Source organism: Pyxicephalus adspersus, chromosome 4 (assembly GCF_032062135.1).
Source record: "Pyxicephalus adspersus chromosome 4, UCB_Pads_2.0, whole genome shotgun sequence".
Taxonomy (NCBI): domain Eukaryota; kingdom Metazoa; phylum Chordata; class Amphibia; order Anura; family Pyxicephalidae; genus Pyxicephalus; species Pyxicephalus adspersus.
In genome coordinates this window covers 147,207,922-147,228,785 of record NC_092861.1, presented here as the reverse complement: position 1 = coordinate 147,228,785, position 20,864 = coordinate 147,207,922, and the positions used below count along the sequence as shown (strand labels likewise).

Below are 20,864 nucleotides of genomic sequence, written 5' to 3'. Positions count from 1 at the left end.
ACACACACACACACAGAATAAGAACAGATACCGAGAATTACACCTGGGGTACAGGACAAGAGAAGTGGTAATGTGCAGTCCATTCATACAGAATAAGGACATATACTGAGAATCATGAACAGTGTCACATTATAAAGAACAGATAATTATGTCAGGTGTGAATAATACGGGAAGTTTTACTATGCAATTTCAGCAGTAACCAAACCAGACAAATACACATTTACTGAATTTCACACAAATACCAGGAGGTCACCTGGACACCCTACAGGGAAATGGGAAGGTATGTCGGCAATTTGATCTCAAGCTCTGTGCAAACTAATGAGAAAAGCCAATCACCTGGGTAGGGGGATGGGAACAATGAATGTGGTACAGGATGCTATAGATGCAAAGAAGAAAAATCTGGCTTTTGGGTGTATTAAAAGGGGGTTTCTGACGAATGTTATAAAGTGATCACATACTGAAAATTCAGTGCTCAGCAATCAGCAACAGCAGCTGCTAAAATCCAGAAACGTTCATCAATAAAACCAGGAAATGATCCCACAACTTTACTAACTTAATAAGTAAAAAAAAAAAGAAAATCCATAAAACAAAATCGCAGCTTCCTATCCATGCAGCCTGTCACAGCGAAATACGGCTGCTCCTTGTTCAGAAGCAGGGAACCCTACGGATATGATGAGGTGCCACCAGACGTAATTACCGCAGTCACCGGATCAAACGCTGCCCTGTAACCTTCCAGATAACATCACCTATTACCCAGGTGCTCATTATGGTGCATGGCCGCCATTGGCCCTTCTCCGCATCTCGATGATGATTTTTTCCTACGTTGGAATGCTGAGAAAATTATTTTGCTTTTCATTGGTCGCCTGGTATAATCTTTTCAGTAAACTCGCAACAGAGGTTCAGTGACTGGCTAAGTATTCAAACCAGGGAACGACGATCAAGAGTAAGGATGAGCTGATTGAAAGTGGAAATGGAGGAATGATTTTAAATAAATAGGCACAGAAGAAATGTGGGGATCTGTCATTTTCCCCCACCTATTAGATTGTAAGCTCTTCTGGGCCGGGTCCTTTTCTCCTCCTATATCACTGTCTGTATTTGTCTGTCATTTGCAAACCCTATTTAATGTACAGCACTGCATAATATGTTGGCACTATATAAATACTGTTTAATAATAATAACAAAAAGAATACTGAATGTAGTGTGAGAAGTTAACATTGTAGGTTCCTTGTGATTGATGCTGCATGCATGATGGTGAATCACGGCACACATACATGCATTGTGGAGTCAATAATGCGTGTTGACATTAAATATAAAGTGCATTGTGACAGTGGGTACTGACACGTGTTCACATGCAATTTGATGCATTCTCATTTATTTCAAATAATAATGCACAAGAGAAACATATTCATAGGTTCAGATGTATAGGCGGAATTGGAAAAACTACAATGGACTCATTGGAAATTCTTCACTTCTGCTGGGGAATCAATTTTATGGAAATGCACCCAAGACCCTGGTTGCTAAAATTATGTAATGGATTTATCTAATATTACTGAAAGTGTCAGACTTCTGGTGCCCCATTGTACAGTGTGGTTCTTCCTGCCAACTTCTACACACACTACAATGGCCGATAGCAGAGTAGGGGGAGGTGGAGGAAGTACCGAATGCAGGGGAGACCTAGAGACCAACACTTCCAGAAGTGTCTCCATCTAGAGTGTTTTCAAGTGGAGGTTTCTTCATACCAGCAGGGATACGCCAAGTCTTAGTTTTACAAGTCACACATACTTGATGGTGCACATGCACAGCCTGGCCGGAGACCTTCCCTGTACCCTGGACAAAGCCCGACAGCCAGCTGCCATGGTGGATCAATGAATGATGTTGGGGAACCGCTGTACACAAGTCAGATTTTCTTCCAGGACAACTGGTTCAGTGGTTATCAATCTGGCCTTTGCAGTACTATGTCCCAGATTCGAATTTCAGCCAGGTCACTATCTGCATGGAGTTTGTATGATCTCCTTGTGTTTGCATGGGTTTCCTCCCACATTCCAAAAACATGCAGTTAGGTTAATTGGTTTCCCCCCAACATTGACCTTAGACTGTAGTAATGACATATGACTATGGTAGGGACATTAGATTGTGAGCCCCTTTGAGGGACAGCTAGTCACGTGACTATGGACTTTGTACAGCGCTACGTAACATGTCGGCACTTTATAAATACAGTGTAATGATAATAATAAAGACAAGAACAACTTTTCGTCTTAGGCGATGATTATCTGACGTGTGTTTAGATAGAGTTTGCCCTGCTAATAAAAAAATAAATAAAAAAAACACACACATATACAGAGAAGCTGCCATGCCATTTATATAAACCATATAGCATGAAATTATAAGCAGCTGTGAGCCAAGAAAATCCCTTATTGTGAATTTTTGCTTTCTTCTCAATTATTTACAGCTTGCAAAATTTCCAAAACACTCCCAATGGACAAGAGGGGGGTAGTGGGGGCCTGGGGTACTTTGCTACATTCTATATGTTGCATTTCATTAACATTCCCTTCTATGGCACATTGACCTTACTAGGGACTAGTGAAGCTCACACATAATAGGTTAAGTATGTCCATCCAGCAACCAGTAAAAGCAAAGAAAAAAATATAAAAATGAGATTTAAACCAGCTGCAAGCTCTTAAAGAGACACTCCAGTCATCAATAGCAGCTGACAGTTGCCTGGCAAAAGTACACAGAGGGGTGCATTGGTTTTTTTCTACAAATCTGAAAGATAAAAAAAGATTTTTTTGTAAAAAAAAAAAAAAAAAATGATTTTTTGTGGATGAAAAAAAAAGCTGGATGACATGAGATTTCCTAAAGCCCTGTCTATCAAACAGTTAGCATTTTTTTTAAATATCGGTTTTAATATTTCTCATTCTTATTGCATCTCAAAGTCTCACCTCCAACTTCTTGCAGCGGCTTTCTGATTACATGGCTGTGGCCCCAGTGTGCAAAAGTGCAATAGAGTGCATTGACCTGTGATGCAGAGCAATACGCTGAAGAATTTTATAAATCCATGCACTATACATAAATATCCTAAACAGAGACTTTTCTCCTCCTCCCAGTTTTACTTTTATATTCAGCAAAATAAAACCAAGATCTTGACAAACTCTCCCCAGCGATTATAAAAACAGATCTCCAATATGAAAGGCTGCCCCACATTCATTTATTACATTGACGCCAAACAAAGAGACAAGAGGCGAGATTCAATACATGGCGGCGACGGAACAAGTCTCAGCGGCTCGCTCCTTACCGTAACAAATTGACATCACTCTTTTTTTTTCTTTATTATTATGACAACCATTCGATAAATGGAATCTGGAACAAAGCTGGCAAATTTTTCCTTCTTGTAACTTAATCTCCTTCCCTTAGAGCAATCCAGAACAAAAACTGGACAAAAAAATGGAAACACAATAAACCGGGTCTAATAGTTTTTATGGATGCCAAAAAGCGAGAAATGAGCAAAACAAAAACATAACTTATCGAAATGGTGAGATTGGCACTTTGTTCTCATTTTTTGAAAATCTGATTGCCCCTATTATAATTCCACAATTAAAGAAACATGATCAGATTCCTTAAGACTCTTTGATCACCAATAGGGATGAGCTTCAAGTCTGCCACTTAATGGGTTCACAACAAACCTTATTTAAAAAACAGGGAATCCGACATTCCTTCAAACATTCCCTTGTGGGAATATTACAGGGCCATGTGTTTCAATGGCAGTAATTGATTGCCACCAGGGAATGTCAGATTCCCTGTTTTATAAATAGAGCCCTGGTTATTCACTGCTTGCATAAATTAGTTCATTAACTAAGCAGAGAACATTAAAGTGGTTATAAGGTGACAACCAGCAGAGATTTCTTTCTTACTTCAATGCAAATGTAAAAATTAAAGCCGTACAACTAACCTACTATTGCACATAGTTTGACATGAGGATTGCCCATTCAGAAGGAGGAATCGGGGTGATCATTTGTCCCCAATATCTCCAAATAACAGGCTAAAGCTTCCCCTACACATGGTGCCATATGCTGAACACTAATTGTGTTCCAATAAATGTGCAGCTCAATGCAATAAAAAAGGTGCATGTAGCATTTTGGAAGCAATGCATGTCTGTTGACTGTGCTGCATGTGCACTGAGCTGCAATAAAAAAAATCAGAATGAATGGCACTGCATTGCAGCAACACACATTAAAATAGTTTAAATGGACCCTTAAAAAAGCAATGGTCAGGAAAATAAAATCTCAGTAACTACAGTGGTCTCCCTTTTAGCTGGGCGCATTACCCAGCACTTTTCAGTAACCACCCGGCTTACAAGAAAGGAAAGAGTCCATTGGCTGCAGAGGAGAATGTCACTTTAAAGGAAAGGGTCCATTGGCAGCAGGGAGGGTCACCAAGGAAAGGAAGGGGGTCTATCAGCTGCAAGGGGACCCATAAGGGGAAAGCAAGGCTTCATTGGCTGCAAGAAGACCCAGCACACCCATCCTCTGTCATATCTGGCATAGGGTGATCTGTTTTAGAACAGGAGCGCCCCCCACCCAACCCCTTATCTAGTGTACAAAGAAATATCTCCAACTTCCCTTCATCGGAGACTCCGAGATTGCTTCCCATGAGATCAGGAAATCTCTGCCCATCCTGCAGAAGAGTCAGAAAAGACACAAACCAGATGAACGCGCACTTAAAGAGGGGAGAGGGGGTGAGAATTGTGTGGGAAAAACAAAATGCAGAAAATTCCACACAGATATACAACCAGAGAGAATGACCTAAAAACATTTCAAGTCCTGCACACTCAGAAAAGGAGATGAGGTGCTTGGTGGAGATTCCTCACCCCTGGGGCCAGAGCTGAATTCATACATAAACTGGGTGGTGGTGTTAACAATGCTTAAGGAGCTTTGAAGGGCATTTGCTGATCACCATTTCCAGAGACAAATTCCCCATAATTCCCAGCCCCAGTCTGCTAATATACCTAAACTTTGTGGACACTTATCATAACTATACCAGTTCGTTGGACATCCCATTTTGGAACCATGGGCACAAATATGGAACTGCCCTTCTGTAACAGACTCCACTGTTCTGGGAAGGCATTCAACAAGAATTTGGAGAAATTGTGCCCATTTATGAGGTCAGGTACTGATAATAAGAAGTTATGGATCACAATCAGAATTCCAATTAATCCTAAATGTATCCAGTAGGGTTGAGGTCAGGGGTTTGTGCGGGCCATCTCAGATCCTCCACACCAAACCCATCAGTGCTTATGGAGCTGGCTTTGTACAAAGAGGAACACAATCATGGGAAAACAGAAAAGAGTCCTCATGGCAGGGTGAGCACAATCTTTGTATGCTATATTACCAACCCTTCACTGGGTCACCTGAACTCTGGAGGGAGGGGGTTACAAATATTTGCCCATAGTTTATCTAAATTCCTTTTGATCACTTTGAGCTTTAAAATACTTCAGGTTTGTAAAGCAGAACTCTACTTTTGTAGAATATAATAATACAGCACATACGATTGCTGCATGAATCATTTGGTAAATCAGTGCCGATGCTGTCATTTTCTACAAACTGTTAAACATTCAGAGTGATCTGGTAACCTGCAGGCGTGGTCTATGCTGTTGGTGTTCGGAAAGCACCTAGAAATGTTTTTCCAGCTTGGGGTATCGGCTCATCAATTTCCTCCTTATAATTAGTCTGCACTTATTATTATTACACACTATTTATAAAGCGCCAACATATTACGCAGCGTTGTACAAAGTCCATAGTGATATCTCCAGCTGTCCCTCAAAGGAGCTCACAATCTAATGTCCCTACCACAGTCATATGTCACTAATGCAGTCTAAGGTCAATTTTGGGGGGAAGCCAATTTACTGCATGTTTTCAGAAATTAGATATTCACAATGGCAGTCAGAGAGTTGTTTCTGGGTGACAGCCTGCCAGCCGTTGAGCAGACACCAACACCATGTTTATTCAAAATAAACCGCCATTGCCATAGTTTTGGTTGGCAGTTGGTGGGCGATTGGCAATTGCTTTATTCATTCTCTGTCGGTGAGCCGTTGCTTGAAGAGTGCAACCAGCAGTCATAGTTACATATGGTTAGTAGTAACTGCTTATAATTCCCAACCATCATCGTAAGCACTGCCTTCAATTTCAGACATCCGCTGCAATGTGAATTTTATCACATGGTAATCAAGCAGGGAGTTCTACATTAAAACAGTGAAAAAAAACTTGAAGGTTTACACCAATCTGACATTCACTGGTGGAGGGAATACCGGTAATCATTTATTTATATCAATAATCATTCCAGGTCAATGTGTTTGAATGGCAGTAATTGATTCTCCACTAGGGAATGTCAGATGATTCTTTGTCATATAAATAGACCCTAAAAAGTTGTGTCGAAAAAAAAAAAAAGAAAGAAAAAAAAGAAAACTTTTACATTACAAAACAAGCAATGCTTGTGGCCATCCTAGGACACTCGGGTTCTCAATAACAGGACCCAGTGTTGTAACGCAAACAGCCGTAAAAGGACAAGGATTGAGTTGTGGTTTGGCGCCCGGCTGTGTGTATCCCGGACAAGATTTTTTTTTCCGTGTCTGTCCTCGGATATGCTGGTGACACCTCTGTGTAGTCGGTCTGTCTGCGCACCCACGCATGGGCCCGGCTTCGCTTACATTACGCTCAGTGTAACATCAAACACACATTTGTCATCCACCTGCAGGGAAGGAAGCCGGAATGCACCGCTGCTCCCCCTGTATCATCAAAGTGCGATTGTTTATTATATAGATTTATTATGTTCAACATTAAACGCAAAGCTTTTCCAAGACAAACACAGAGACAATCATAACACGCTGCAAGTACAGGTCCAGGTTATTCCAGGTTAGAGGATTGCATAGTATAAAAAATTAGTTTATCAGCTTCATAACCAAGTAACTCATTTTTTAAAGCAAAACAGTCAATAATTATTGATCAAAAGATACAAAGCCAGCTTTGCTGCAAAATTCAGTACTTTATTTTGCCACTAGTCGTATAGCCACATCATTTCAGCAATTTCCTTGGAGCCCAGGTCATCCGCCCTCAGTCTAAGATTGGACAGTGAAAGAGGAAGCAGCTCAGAGATGATTTCTCCTTCTATCTGCACGCTCCTTCTCTGCTCGTTAACTGATTAGCAGTTTGTACTGCTTCTTCCTTTCACACTCTAACCCTACCCACAAAAATGTAGGTACTGCTTGAACTTTAAACATTTTGTAATGCATGTCAGTACAGAGCAATATTTTGTGTTTTTTAGAATTGCTTAGAGATCAGCTTTAAAGCAAGTCCCTATATGGCTCTCAGAACAGGTTTTAAAATGAATCACAGTAAAACATTCCAGGTTGGTGCTACTGGCAGAAAGTGTTACTGGCAGGACTGGCAGGTGACAATACTCACCATAATGTATCTATGAAAGTGCAGTGTTGTCAACTTGGGATAGGATTACAGTAGCGGCAGAGAGTACAGAATGTTATCAGTTGACACTTATTGATACAACAAAAGCTTTCAGTGCTTATATTTAACAGATCATAGGGGACCAGAACGTTGAGGTAGGTACATGCAGCGATAGGTGACACACCCACATGTAGCTCTGAGTGTATTTGATATCACACAGAAGGTAGTGCCTCAGTCATGCAAGTGTTAACCTGCAGGCAGCACACAGCCCAGATAAGGGCGCAGTATCAAAGGCGAGTGTGGCATACCTGTTAGGAATGCGCTGGGTGTATTCTCACATAGAGATCAGGGTCTAGGAATCCTCAGGACACAACGTTCCAATACGACATCACACAGCGCAGGCTCCTGGCAAACAAAAAGGGGAGAGGTTACAGCAAGGCCAGGGGTACCATCCTCTCCTGCATGGCAAAACCTGCAACCTTCCATGGCACTGCCAGCAGGAGGCAGCCAAGAGCACAACACACTGCACCATACAAGGTGAAATAGTCTATTGAAATTTAAGTATAAGGCCAAAATGAGTGCAGAACGATTAGAACCCCAGTTAGGATTAAACTGCTAATAAAGGGCCTCAGGGAGATCTCACTTTATTTCCTGTGCTGGGGACACAGCGGCAATTAAGTGTAAATCTAAAGAGAAGAAAAATACAAACATTTGTCAACCAGAAAATTTATTAAAAACTATTAAAAAGTCCCTATTAAAAATTGACCCAATTTTGGATTCTTCAGTCAGTTATTGTCCTACTAACAACTCATTTGGAGAAGGGACAAATATGCTAATACTAACCTGGCAAGGGTTAGAACCCAACAAAACCAAAAAATGCCAATTATTCAGTACATTTGACAACATTTTTCATTGAATACAGTTTTTTTTGTAAATTTATCACAAAGTTTCTTTGCTGGAGATCCTGCCAGTAACGTCACTTCCTGTAGCAGGCTGACAACACCAAGCACCTGCTTCGCAATTGACAAAAGTGTTGTCAGCCTGCCACTTTGATTGGCCAGATGGGTGCCCAATGGGTGCAAATCATTGGTCCTAGTAATGTGTCACTCCTATCTTGTTTACAGGTGTTAGACAATGAAGGCATGCAACCAATACACAAAAAAACGACGTGTATAAGCAAACCACATACAGGGAGACATGACACCGAACATACAAACATTTAGATCTGGGGTGTACATAAATGTTAACGTATCAACACCTGACAAAAGCAAACAACTGAGCTGCTCTTTAGGGAACCTTGTAATATTATTCTTTATTTATATAGCGCCAACATATAACATAGCGTAGTACAATAAATAGTTATCCGCCGCAATGAAAAGTATAGCCTGGAGGTGCAGACACCGACCCATCTGCACTGCATCTGCAGGAAACACTGAAACCATCTGCACAACAGAACTACCTGCAGCAACTTTGCACATTTCACTCTGCACATCCATAATGCAGCAGTCACAGCTCAGAGTTACTGCAAAAATATCCTTCAGTGGCAGGCAACTACAAGTCCCAGCTTTGCCAGGATCACCATTCCCCCTCACCCTTTCCATTCTCCAACCCTCCTCTTGCCTGTGATTGCAGTACCTGCTGTGATTCCAGGGTCCTGGCTGCCAGCACTGAGCCCACTCCTCCTCCAGCACTGAATGCACATCCTAGCACAGTGCTCCTCCTCTCATCCTAGTACAGGAAGCTCTGGATTGCTTCCTGTGTCACTGGCACAATCCCTGTGTTCTCCCAACTCTGCTCTGGCATCAGGGTGCAGCCTCAGTGCATCCAGCCCGCAAAAACCACGCCCACCCTATTAAAATATCGTAGCCTCAGGCATCTAGCCGCACAAACCACGCCTACCTCATTATAATACCGCGGTATCATAGAGTCAAGCCCACACAGGCCACGCCCATTCTAATATACTATTGTACGAAGCCTCATCTAGCCCGCACAAACCGCGCCCACCTTATTATAATACTGCAGTATAATAGCGCCGAATCCGCACAGCCCACGCCCATCTAATAATATCCTGCGGGTTCCAGTCCGCACAGGCCACGCCCATCATATTATAATATAGTAGTTTCGGGCATCTATCCCGCACAGACCACGCCCACCTTATCATAATACAGCAGCCTCAGGGCAATGAGCCCGCCAAACCACGCCCCAGGTAGGGGCACAAAATCACCTTCAGCATCCACGTGAAAGGCCGATGACCTGATCACCCCATTGCATGGAGAGCCATGAAAGGTGACTATAGGGTACCTCTTCACCTGTATGGGACACAATACTAATGTGTGTGCGTGTACTGTCATCTAGTGGTAGAAAAGGGGTAATACAACTTATTTCATGTACCAATAGGTAAATTTAATGTATTTCCTTAGAAAATTGTGGACAAAAAAACATTTAAAAAATTCCTGTTTTAATCAGTGTTAGTTTTCAAGAAAACCAAAAATACTGCGAAAAAGTATACATTTCATTCTACTTATTTAAAGTGATGCTATTGTGATGTTTCTGCTACAAAACAAGGTAAAGTTATTTGCAAAGCAAACAGGTGTTTTTTATTGAGGGATGGTTTTGGAGAAAATGAGGACCAGGGCAAATAGTAAGTGGGGGTCCCAAATGCACAGCATGGTAGTACCCTGCACCCCCAGCCATTGGTTCCCATTTTATTCACATTGCTGATGTTTAAATGAAAGGTTGGGTGAAGGTTTAGCTAAAATGCTGAAATATCAAATTGGTAAGAGTCAAAAATATAATGGGTTCTATATTGAAAAAATAGTTGAGAAGAAAACTGTTCTTCACTTTAAAACACTTGCTTGGCATGTACAGAAGCATATTTGGCAGGGTACGAAACCTCTTCCCATGTGTATAAATATGGAGTTATTAAATTCCATATTTGTACACATGGGAAGAGGTTTTGTACCCTTGCAAACATGCTTCTGAAAGTGGAGATTAGTGGTGCCAGGATACCTGTACAGTGACGCAGTGGTCTGACATAAATACAGTAAGATATCACAACAAGATCTTTTCTATATTCTACAATCCTATCTGTATTTAAAATCATATGAGATATTGGAGGGGAAATCTACACCCAGAATTATTAGTACAGGAAACAACACATGGCAGGAAAGAGAAGGAGACTGCAGACATAGTACAGGAGATGGTCAGAGACTGCAAATGGACTACAGGAGACTATGGGAGAGTACAGACATGAAACAGGAGATGGTCATGCATACTAATAAAAAGTAAACAAAATCATGTTAATGGAAGATCTCACCTCCAGCCTCTATTTATCACTCTATTTATCTCCATTTATTTACTACCTGGTAGTATTGGAAAGAGTTTCAGAACTCCACAAAGAGTGTAAGACCTGTTTGGGTGCCCAGCATTGGTAACAGAGTGAATGCCTCTGCTGTCTGTGAAGTTTTGTTTTTTCCTTCTATTTTTCACCTAGTGTTTCTCCTACTCCCCCTGCTTTCATCATCTCAGTTGTCTTAGACTGTTGCCCAACTTTTTATTACATCTCCTTATGAAAATTGAAAATAGACATGGTTGTACAGGTAGTCCCTGGGTTACATGCGAGATACGGACTGTGGATTTGTTCTTTAGTTGAATTTGTCTGTAAGTCTGTAAGTCGGAACAGGTACAGGTACATTATTTTAATAAATGCAATTAGGACAGATGTTTGTCTCAACATATTATTAGACAGTGTGGTGTCAGTTACTGTATAAAATCGTCACCATGAGTTAATCACAAAAAAAAAAAAACTTTATAGAGCCTAGACGCTTATTGACTTCTGGAGCAAGCTGTGCTTTGATTTGCAAAAACAACTGCAGCATTTGACTTGGTCATTAAAGAGTTACAAGAGGTTGCAGAACTGCCAAGCCCTTAAGATCACCCATAACCTCAGCTGTGTTTAGCAAAAGATTTCTTCTGCAAGTCATGCAAAGCGCCCACCTCCCCCCATCAAGCCTGTGTCCTGCACACGAGCGAGCGAGCGAGCGAGCGAGCAGGGGAAGCCCTGTTTGTATCTAGGAGTCGTCTGTATGTTGGATGTCCTTAACTCGGAGACTACCTAATTTTCTTATTTTTTTGGACCTTAGATCTTAATTGCTACAAGTTGTCAGTTGATCGAGTCATGATCGTGATGAGGTGTGACCTCTGTACGGTTGTCAAATTCTTGCCTGAGATGAGTTTGACTTTTCATATTGGGCGAAAATCATCTCACTTGTGTAAGTAGCCTTTGTCTTCAGTAAAATATGATTTACTGATACTACAGGAGGTTGTCAGAAACTGTAGGCATACTTAGGAGAAAGTAAACCATCATCACATCATGGTAAAAGAAGACTTTATCTCCGACCTCTACCATAGATCAGTCTCTAAATATCATTCCTGGTATTACTGGCAAGAGTTCAGGAGAAATATAAGACCCATTTGGGTGTCCCAACATTGATTCCAAAATGAATGTCATTGTTGATCCGCCTGGCCCCGGTTAACCATTCCTCATATTCCCCTTTGTTGTTGACTTAAAAAAAATAATGCAGCCAGTACACCTAATTATTATTAAGATGCAATATATTACAAATGTGTTCTTGGGTTTAGTTCACTTTAAGTGAACTTGTGCCTACAGCCCAAGGAGATTAATTTTTATTACCTATGGTATATCTTGTGAGTACCTCTGGAGGGCGCTGTTGATATACATGAGGGGTACCTTTGTACTGGACTGAATGAGATGCCTTTCTTGCAAGAACCACCACAATATTAGGGAGGCTGCAGTGTGTTAATCACACCGAACAGGGCAAAAAATCAGTTAATCATTTGTTTTTAGTTTTTTCTGCCCACAGGGACATGGACATGTCAATCATGTGCCATATAATAATAAGAAAATTAATAAAATCCTTACTCCATTGGCAAATACAATGGGGTTGGCAAATACAATTGATTTCCCAATCAGAAGGATTACACACATTTTTTTCCTTCCTTCTCCATATAAAAATAATATTTTTAGTATTATTATACAGTAATATAGCATAGTTTATACAGCACCATCATATTATGCAGCGCTGTACAAAGTCTATAGTTGTGTCACTAACTGTCCCTCAAAGGAGCTCACAATCTAATGTCCCTACTATAGTCATATGTCAATAATGTAGTCTAAGGTCAATTTAGGGGGAAGCCAATTAAACTAACCCCATGTTTTTGAGATGTGGTAGGAAACCAGAGGAAACCCACACAGGAAGAACCTGCAAACTCCATGCAGATAGTGTCCTGGCTGGGATTTGAACCTAGGACCTAGCACTACAAAGGCTGGAGTGCTAACCCCTGAGCCACTAGTACTGGTACTAGTTGGAATAGTTAATCTAGAATTAACTATTCCAACTAGTACCAGTACTACCGGGTTGGACCCTTTTTATCTTCAAAACTATGGTAAAGATTTAGCAAGGTGCTGAAAACATTCCCTTAGAAATGTTGGTCCATACTGATATGACAATATCACACAGTTTCTGTAGATCCTATTGGATTGAGATCTGTGGACTGTGGAGACAAATTGAATACAGTGACCTTATTGTCATGTTCAAGAAACCAGCATGAGAAGCCTGACCTTTATGACCCGGCGCATTATCCTGCTCGAAATACCAGCAGAAGATGTGGACACTGCGGTCATAAAGGGATGCACATGGTCAGCAGGAATACTAAGGGAGGCTGTGGCATTTAAACAATGCTCAATAGGTTCTAAGAGACCCAGAGTGTGCCAAGAAAGTATCCCCCAAACCATTACACCACCACCAGCCTGGACTGTATATTTAAGACAGGATGGATCAGTGCTTTCAGGTTGTTGAATTTAAATTTTGGCTCTACCATACACAGTTTGCTGCAGAAATCTTCTCCTGCCCAATTTTAGTAAGCCACTGCAAGCTCTAACTTCAGGTGCACGTTCTTAGCTGACAGGAGGGCTCCGGTGTGGTCTCCTGCTGCTGTAACCTATCTGCTGGACAAGTTGGGCATTAATAGCTGCTCTTCTGCATACCTTAGGTGTTAGAAATGGTTATTTGTGGTATTGTTGCCTTTCTATCTGCTGGAACTAGTCTGGCCACTTTAAATGGTTCTCTGGTATCAACAAGGTATTTTTATGCATAGATCTGCCGCTCACTGGTTATTTTCCCTTTTTTTGGACTATTCACTGTAAATCTCAGGGATGTGGTTGTGGATGAAAAACACAGAATATCAGCAGTTTCTGAAATTCTCAGTCCAGGCCACCTGGCACCAAGAAGCATGGGATGTTCAAAGTCTCTTGCATCAACCTTCTTCCCTATTCTGATGCTCAGTTTGAACTTCAGCAGGTCCTCTTGACAAGGCCTACATGCCAAAATGTATGCTGCCATGTGATTGGCTGATCGGATATTTGCAATCACAAGTAGCTGAGCAGGTGGCCCTAATAAAGTGGTTGATTATCATAAATATTTATTTGCCCTGTGCTCTCTGCATTTTTTGCCTAAATAACTCCTTCCCTAAAATAACCCTCCATCTTCTACAAGGAAATCTTTTTTGTTCACCCTGCCTGTGGTGTAAACATGGTGCTGTGTGCACACATCCATAAGATGCTGAGTCAGAGTTTGCAGGATAATGTAACTTCCATGCTTCGGAAGATGCCAATGACAGTGAAGGAGATTTTGGATATTGAATTGTTGTGGTTGGACAAGGACATAATAGGGGTAAGGTTATAATATTGTGCCAGTATAACAAGAGATCCCACACCCAGCTCAGTTCATCTTTAAAGCAGAACTAAAAAGCAATACAACAAAACAAATAATCGCCCAAAAAAAAGGCAATACTCACATTCATTCCTGAGCTGTCCATGCAATACTCCTTTATTGCCACTGGATGTCCTCTGTCCACTGTCATAGACCTGCCCATAGCCTATAAATGTGAAAGGAGGACAGTGACAGTGAAAGTAGCACAATGATGCGATCAGCTCTCTGTCAGTTTCTTTTTCCCTTCCTATTAGCATGTTCACCTGAGCTTTTTTTTGTATCAGTTTTTAGCACTGGCATGAATACAAAAAAAACTTATCTTAATATGTGGAGCTTGCACACACCCTGACACTCCTGCTGATTCCACTTCTCTTATGTTTGCTCATTTTGACTGTCTATCCATAGAATAGAATATTGTGATAGGATCTAAATATCATTACATGACAAATATTTTGAATCCATGTCCTATTGATGTCAGGATAAAATACTTGGCATTAAAAATATGCAGGGAAAATTTCAGTCTCATGGGCCCAAGCTTCAGCATTCATTGGTAAATCTGTCAGTGATTCTTCAAGCTGCATCAATCACCATTTCATATTAATGTCACACCAATGTATAATGGAAACTTCAACTCCACCAATGCCATCTATGACCAGCAGAGGGCAGCACAGCAACACAAATAGGATCAGTTGATTTGTATTGGATTGAATTTTCTGTTTAAGGATTTTTCAGATGAAAATATAATGTAAAATTGTAACAAATACTTAAAGCGCATTTTTGCTTTTATTTTAATTCACATGTATATATCTGATTTCTAGGGTCCCAACAAATAGGCAACACACAACAAGGGCTGTACTTAGTTCTATAGAGCAGTTCCTAATATCTCTAGCTCTGTAAATATCTAACACAATGGATGGATCTTTGGTTAGGGTATAAATCAAAAATGCATCAGTATTTTTTTGGGGGGTGCAGGATTTTTCATTAGTTTGTTTTTTAATACAGATCAATTATTGGACAAGAGTGTCCAATATACTAAATAATTGTAGTTGATCTTAAAGAATTGATTCAAATGTTCATGGTAATAGAGATCAAAATGGCATTAAAATACATTTGCATAATGCTTGCATAGCTGAATTCAGGCTTATCATAAATTTTGCCCCTCATTCCCTTGGTATCTCTAATCCTTAATGAGCCCACTTATGACATTAATGAACCTACTAATAAAACCAGAGTAGTAGGTGTAAGCTGGGCCATGATTGACTTTTACAGGAAAAAAGTCATTATTTCCATATATCTTCAGTTTCTTTGCTACTCATATTGATATGCAATTTTCCTTTGGAATGTAACCATTGCTTGTGCATGTTCCTATCATATGCTCAGTCTGATTTGTCAGGTTTTTTTATGAAATTGTACATGGGAGTTACAGCATCCAAATACTGTGCTTAGTTTCTTTTTAGTGCAGCCAGGTTATAGATAGGCAGGCAGCTGCAGATGTTAATGAGTGCCACTAGATGGCGCTCCAGATTTAGATCTGAATAGAAGATCAATGGAGTGACACATTTATTATTGCAGCCTAAAATTATAAAATTATTTTTTTAAAAAGCATTTGTGTGCCAACCTAGAATAAATTTACATATATTTATTTTTAAATATATATATTTCCTCCTTTTTGTGCCTACGTGCCCTGATGGGGCAGTTGGAAACCCCTGAAACGTGTTGTATACCACAGAAGGAATTATATTATCTGCTTGCATGGTGGCTCTCCATTCCCTGTTTATATTATGACAGGTTCACTTAAAGAGCCTAGATGGACACAGCAAAAACTGCAGCTCATAAAATTCTATTTTGGTGGAATTGTTTTGCAATGCGTCATTTCCCTTTGTGGATATATTTGTCTTTACCTCATGCTGCATTACTGGGCCGTCACTGACATTCCACTCAGAGAGGTGAAGTCATTACTTCTGTGCTGCTCCACATGTCCAAACGCCAAACACAGAATGTTCCTGACCCCTGTCTCAGGACAATGTGGTGGTGGCGGAGTTCCTGGGATGAATTCTACAGCCCAGCAACAAATCAGCAGCATGAGTGATTCCTGCACGCCAAGCAGCCTATTTGGGGTCACTGTGGCCCTTATGAATGTCTGCTGATTATTGTAGCCGCCTATAAACTGTTTGCAAGCCACATGTGGGAGCTGATTGGACAGGACAGAAGGTGGTATTTTTGTCGCAGTGCATTGAAGGTTGCGCTCTGAAATCTGATAACAGCTCTGACAAACAGAAAACTCCTAAATACAAAATTCTGCCTTAATCCACACTGCAGGTTAGCTGCTGGCTTAAAATAAACCCTGAAAGCTAAAATTAACACCTAAAATGAAAAGAAACGCCATGCCAGCTTTACTTAACACATCTGCATGATTGCAATTTTTACAAGTCACTATGTAGTGCATTTTTCAAAACAATCTCCTTGGGTAATTAATGGGCCTGTATTTTGCCTCCTTTTGTCATCTATAAAATTCAGTCTGGAGATACTGCCTAGGCTGAGCTGATGTCACCAGTCTGCTGCAAGCAGGAGAAGCATTTTCCTAGTCTGTAGTAACTCCATGACAATGTTTTGTGAACACTGTCCAAATAACTGCTCAGATGCCAGGATTTACATATTAGAGTCAGCATTTCAGTCCAGGAAGTTGATGATGACCCTAGATGATGCTTAAACAAAGTTGGTGCTGTTCTGAGAGCTGCAATGTCCACTCTTTTCTGTCGCTGCCCACTGCAGTACCTCCTCTTGACCACAAGATGCCCTCATGATGCAATAAAAGATGTCATTGTGTCAATGCTGCACTTTGCATCATGAAGGACCATCTAGCCCCAAAGTAAAGATGTACTGGAGTAATGCATCATGTGATCAGAAGACATTGGGGTAGCTGGAGACCCTGGAGAGTTAGAACTACAGTCAGGTTTTTTATTGCCATCTGTGTCTCCATAAGGAGGTTCACTCTCAGTAAACGCCTCCTAGAAAAAAAAGCAAGAGCAAATCCAAACATTTGTGGAATAGAAGAGGACATTTCTTCCCTAAACTTCCCTAAAAAGGTGATACTGGATGTTCTCTCACTTCCTGTGAGATCTACAGGGCAGGAAGTGAAAGCAAATCTCCCCAACAGGACACAAGGGGTTACAATGAAATAATAAAAAACTGTCATTTGTTTTAACTCTCTCCTATGCCATTCAAAACTGAACAAAGATATCCTCATGTGGTTTCTATAGAGGGAACACAGCAATAGCCAATTGCCCCCAGACTGCTTCTCTTGAGTGGGGAGGGGGAGGAGTTTCAGCTCTGAATTTAGCTTGAGCTACTGAAGTCTCTAAGCAACAGTCTTTTTATGGATGAATTAGGAATATAAAACACATTAACTGAGCTTTCATTATAATTACATTTATACAAACCCACAATACATTTTGGTGATGTCTGATCACATGACCCTATTTTTTATACTGCAGCATTAAGTATGGCCATAACATGTTGTTGTATTTATAGAAGTGCACAGCTGTGGAGCAGAGCATTGGGCCCTGGAGAGCAGGTGGAGGAGACAGCCGGCCCTTATTCAATGACAACTGTCTGCGCTTTAGGCTGGGCTCCGGGGACAGCTGGGTACAGCCGCAGTCCTGAGAGGAATGCCTGTGCTGCCAACACCATGACAATGAAGCAGACTGCCACTGTCAAGGGGCACACAGGGCACATCCCATGCTTGCGTGTCTGCAAATGTACTTTCTTTATCCCCTGCTTTCTACTTCTAGAGATCTGGTGATCAGCCACATATTATCTGCTCACAGTGACTTTTAAGGGTTAATTCTTTTTGATTCCAGCATCAAAACTATTTTGGTTTTCTTTTGGAAAGAAGGCCTGTCAAGATTTTATTGCTGGATTAAAGCGTAACAAAACTTAAAAATGAAGAAAATGCCAGCACTCAGGTTCTGTATTGCAGATGGCGATGTCTCTTCTGCAATAAAACAAACTTCCCTGCCTGTTTGCAGTTTTTCCTATATTCTACATTGAGCTGCTAATGCAAATCTGGCAATGCAAACATCATTACAACCTGGAATGGCCATCAATCCCAAACCTGGAAGAGCAGAGATGACATTAGTTGGGAGTTCATTCATTCCCAGGAACTAGCTATGCTGTGATTGCATATGCAGCTCAGTGTACATTTCATGAAAGATTGCGATCAGGCAGGTAAATTTGTTTTTTTGCAAGAGACAATATTTGCATCTTCTGCAATAAGGAACCTGCTTGCTTGCAATTTTTTAATTTTTAACTTTAGTTTGAGTTGCACTGTAAACTGTTTCCTGGAGCAAAAGGAGCTGCAGCGATTCTATGGAGTCCAGGTATTGACATGCATTCTTGAGTGTTTGCTTAAAACAATGCAGTGAATTTCATTTGTGTCCCAATGGAAGAAAACACAAGCACTTTAGATCCTGCAAACAGCATATTGTGATGCACTGCACCAGAAGGAGTGCTGCATGTCCATTTCTACTGTATTGGCATTCTAAGCGATTCATCTGCTTTGTGTATTAGTTTCCTTTGATAAAGACCAGTCACTGATGCTCTTTCATATTGTGCAGGGTGACTGGTCTAGTCTCCACCCCCTCCCATAGTTTTCTACAGGCAGCCTGTAGTGGGTGGAGCTGTTGTGCCCCTCCCACAGCTCTGCTCTCTGTGCAATCACTGCATTTCAAAGGCATTCACAGTATGGATTTATATATTTTTAGTACAATATTTGAATACATGAGCTTCAGTGGTTAGCACGCCGACCTTTTCAGCGCTGGGTACCAGGTTTGAATCTCGGCCAGGACACTATCTACATGGAGTTTGCAGGTTCACCCGTGTTTGCGTGGGTTTCCTCCGGGTACTCTGGTTTCCTCCCACATTCCAAAAAAAAAAAATATATAATAAGACTGTATTAAAGATTAACATACATAAAGACATTAACATACGACTATGGTAAGGACAATGGTAGATTGTAACCTCCTATGAGGGACAGTTAGTGACATGACAATGGGACTTTGTACAGCGCTACGTGATATGTCGGGGTTATATAAATACTGTGTAATAATAATAAAATTTAAATCCATATTGTGCCTTTGAATGGCAAGTTTGAATGTTTTTGTGTGCCTGGCTTTCAGATTTCATATACAGAACTTCTGTATTCCTGCAGCCCTTCAACCAGCTAGCATTTTGGAATATTTCAGCCACCCACAGAACAAAGTTGTATTACCTTCAAAGCAGAAGCAGGATCTGTGCAGAATTCTGCAATACTTTGCTGCATTTCTTGCATTATACCATATATATTAAGATATCATACTGGAGTTTTCTATATATAATTAACAGATAATACAAAGCAACATTTACACTGATTTGTAAACTCAGCAGACATTGCCGCAGCTTGTACCGAATCCCAGACTTTCCGTTTCCCTGACTCTGCAAAAATCTAATATCCCATTTATGTTTGTCAGACAGTAATTACAGGGTGGCAAACAATTAAAGCTTAGATGTAATTTGCGTACGGATCTTGTGCCAAGTGGTTTAAGGACCAGGATGTCTCAAATGAATACATTGTATAGAGAAAGTGGATTTAAAGTGGACCTGTCACTGCTGAGTGCCATGTTTGTTAGCAAGCTGTGATCTTTCTAACTAAAGATTTTTTAGAAAGAGCTAGCTTGGCTTTGTGTACAGTGGTACCCTGACAACGTCCATCAACCTGCCATGGTGAATTAATGAACGACCAATCAGGAATGGCCATTGTACACTACTATGGAGGAGAGTACAGCCGGGTGCTGTTTGCACATCCTCCTCCCTCACCTCTCCAAAGAACAGAATGGCACTGTGTTTGCAGGGCTTGTTCACTCAAACAATCAAAAAAATGTTGACAGCGACAATCATCTGATGTCTGCAGGCCTCCAGTGCTCATTGTAGCTCATCCCTCCCCCTGCATGCTTGCTGGCATCCTTTGTCCACCTGCTTAAAAAAACAGCCCCATCCTTGCTGGGAGAGAGCCAAGTCAGTCTATATAATCAGATTTTTGCTGCTCTTCAGAGTTATTTTTCCAAAATTTTTTTGCAATTGTTTTACAATATCAACAGGAGGCTTGTGCCACCTGCTGGCTGCAAGTAGAAAACATTTTAGATTTTTGCATTACAAATTAAAACTTTATTGGAATTGAATGGTATTTTAAATTAGCCCAATGAACCAATACAAAATTGCTTATGGTAGGAAAATGTAATGTAAGTCTGATGGCTGCTTTGTCTCAGCTATTGTGGTCTATGAAGGGTTTGTAATGGATGATGTATAGGGCAGTTTGGAGCTGTTTAGTGCAGCAGCTGCTTTAAGAGCCGGATGAGCAGATTACAGACTGCGCAGTCTCCAGTTACAGTAAATGAAAGGGGAGAAGGCCATGCAGTGCCATATGTTTGCCAATTAGCAGGATCCAGGTCAGATTAAGTCATGGAGCTGAGAATGTGTCTATTGTACTCAGCTCTCTGCTACACTGACCCAGGCACAAGAGAGAGAGATGAACAGCTGCTGCTATACACAGCCGGTTTACTGGTTGCACTGGAGCCTCCTGGGGTTA

At 40.9% G+C, this 20,864-nt stretch overlaps 1 protein-coding gene across 1 annotated transcript in view; it reads right to left on the bottom strand.

Annotated features, from left to right (window-relative positions):
- Positions 1–9,215, bottom strand: part of DISP1 (dispatched RND transporter family member 1) — a 40,318-nt gene extending 31,103 nt beyond the window's left edge. Inside the window, exons 1-2 of the mRNA XM_072409924.1 lie at positions 9,087–9,215; positions 7,760–7,856 (exon numbers count right to left, since the gene is read on the bottom strand). The gene's annotated coding sequence lies outside the window, so the exon portion shown is untranslated. The remainder of the gene's footprint in view (positions 1–7,759; positions 7,857–9,086) is intronic.
- Between the last annotated feature and the right edge of the window lie 11,649 nt (positions 9,216–20,864).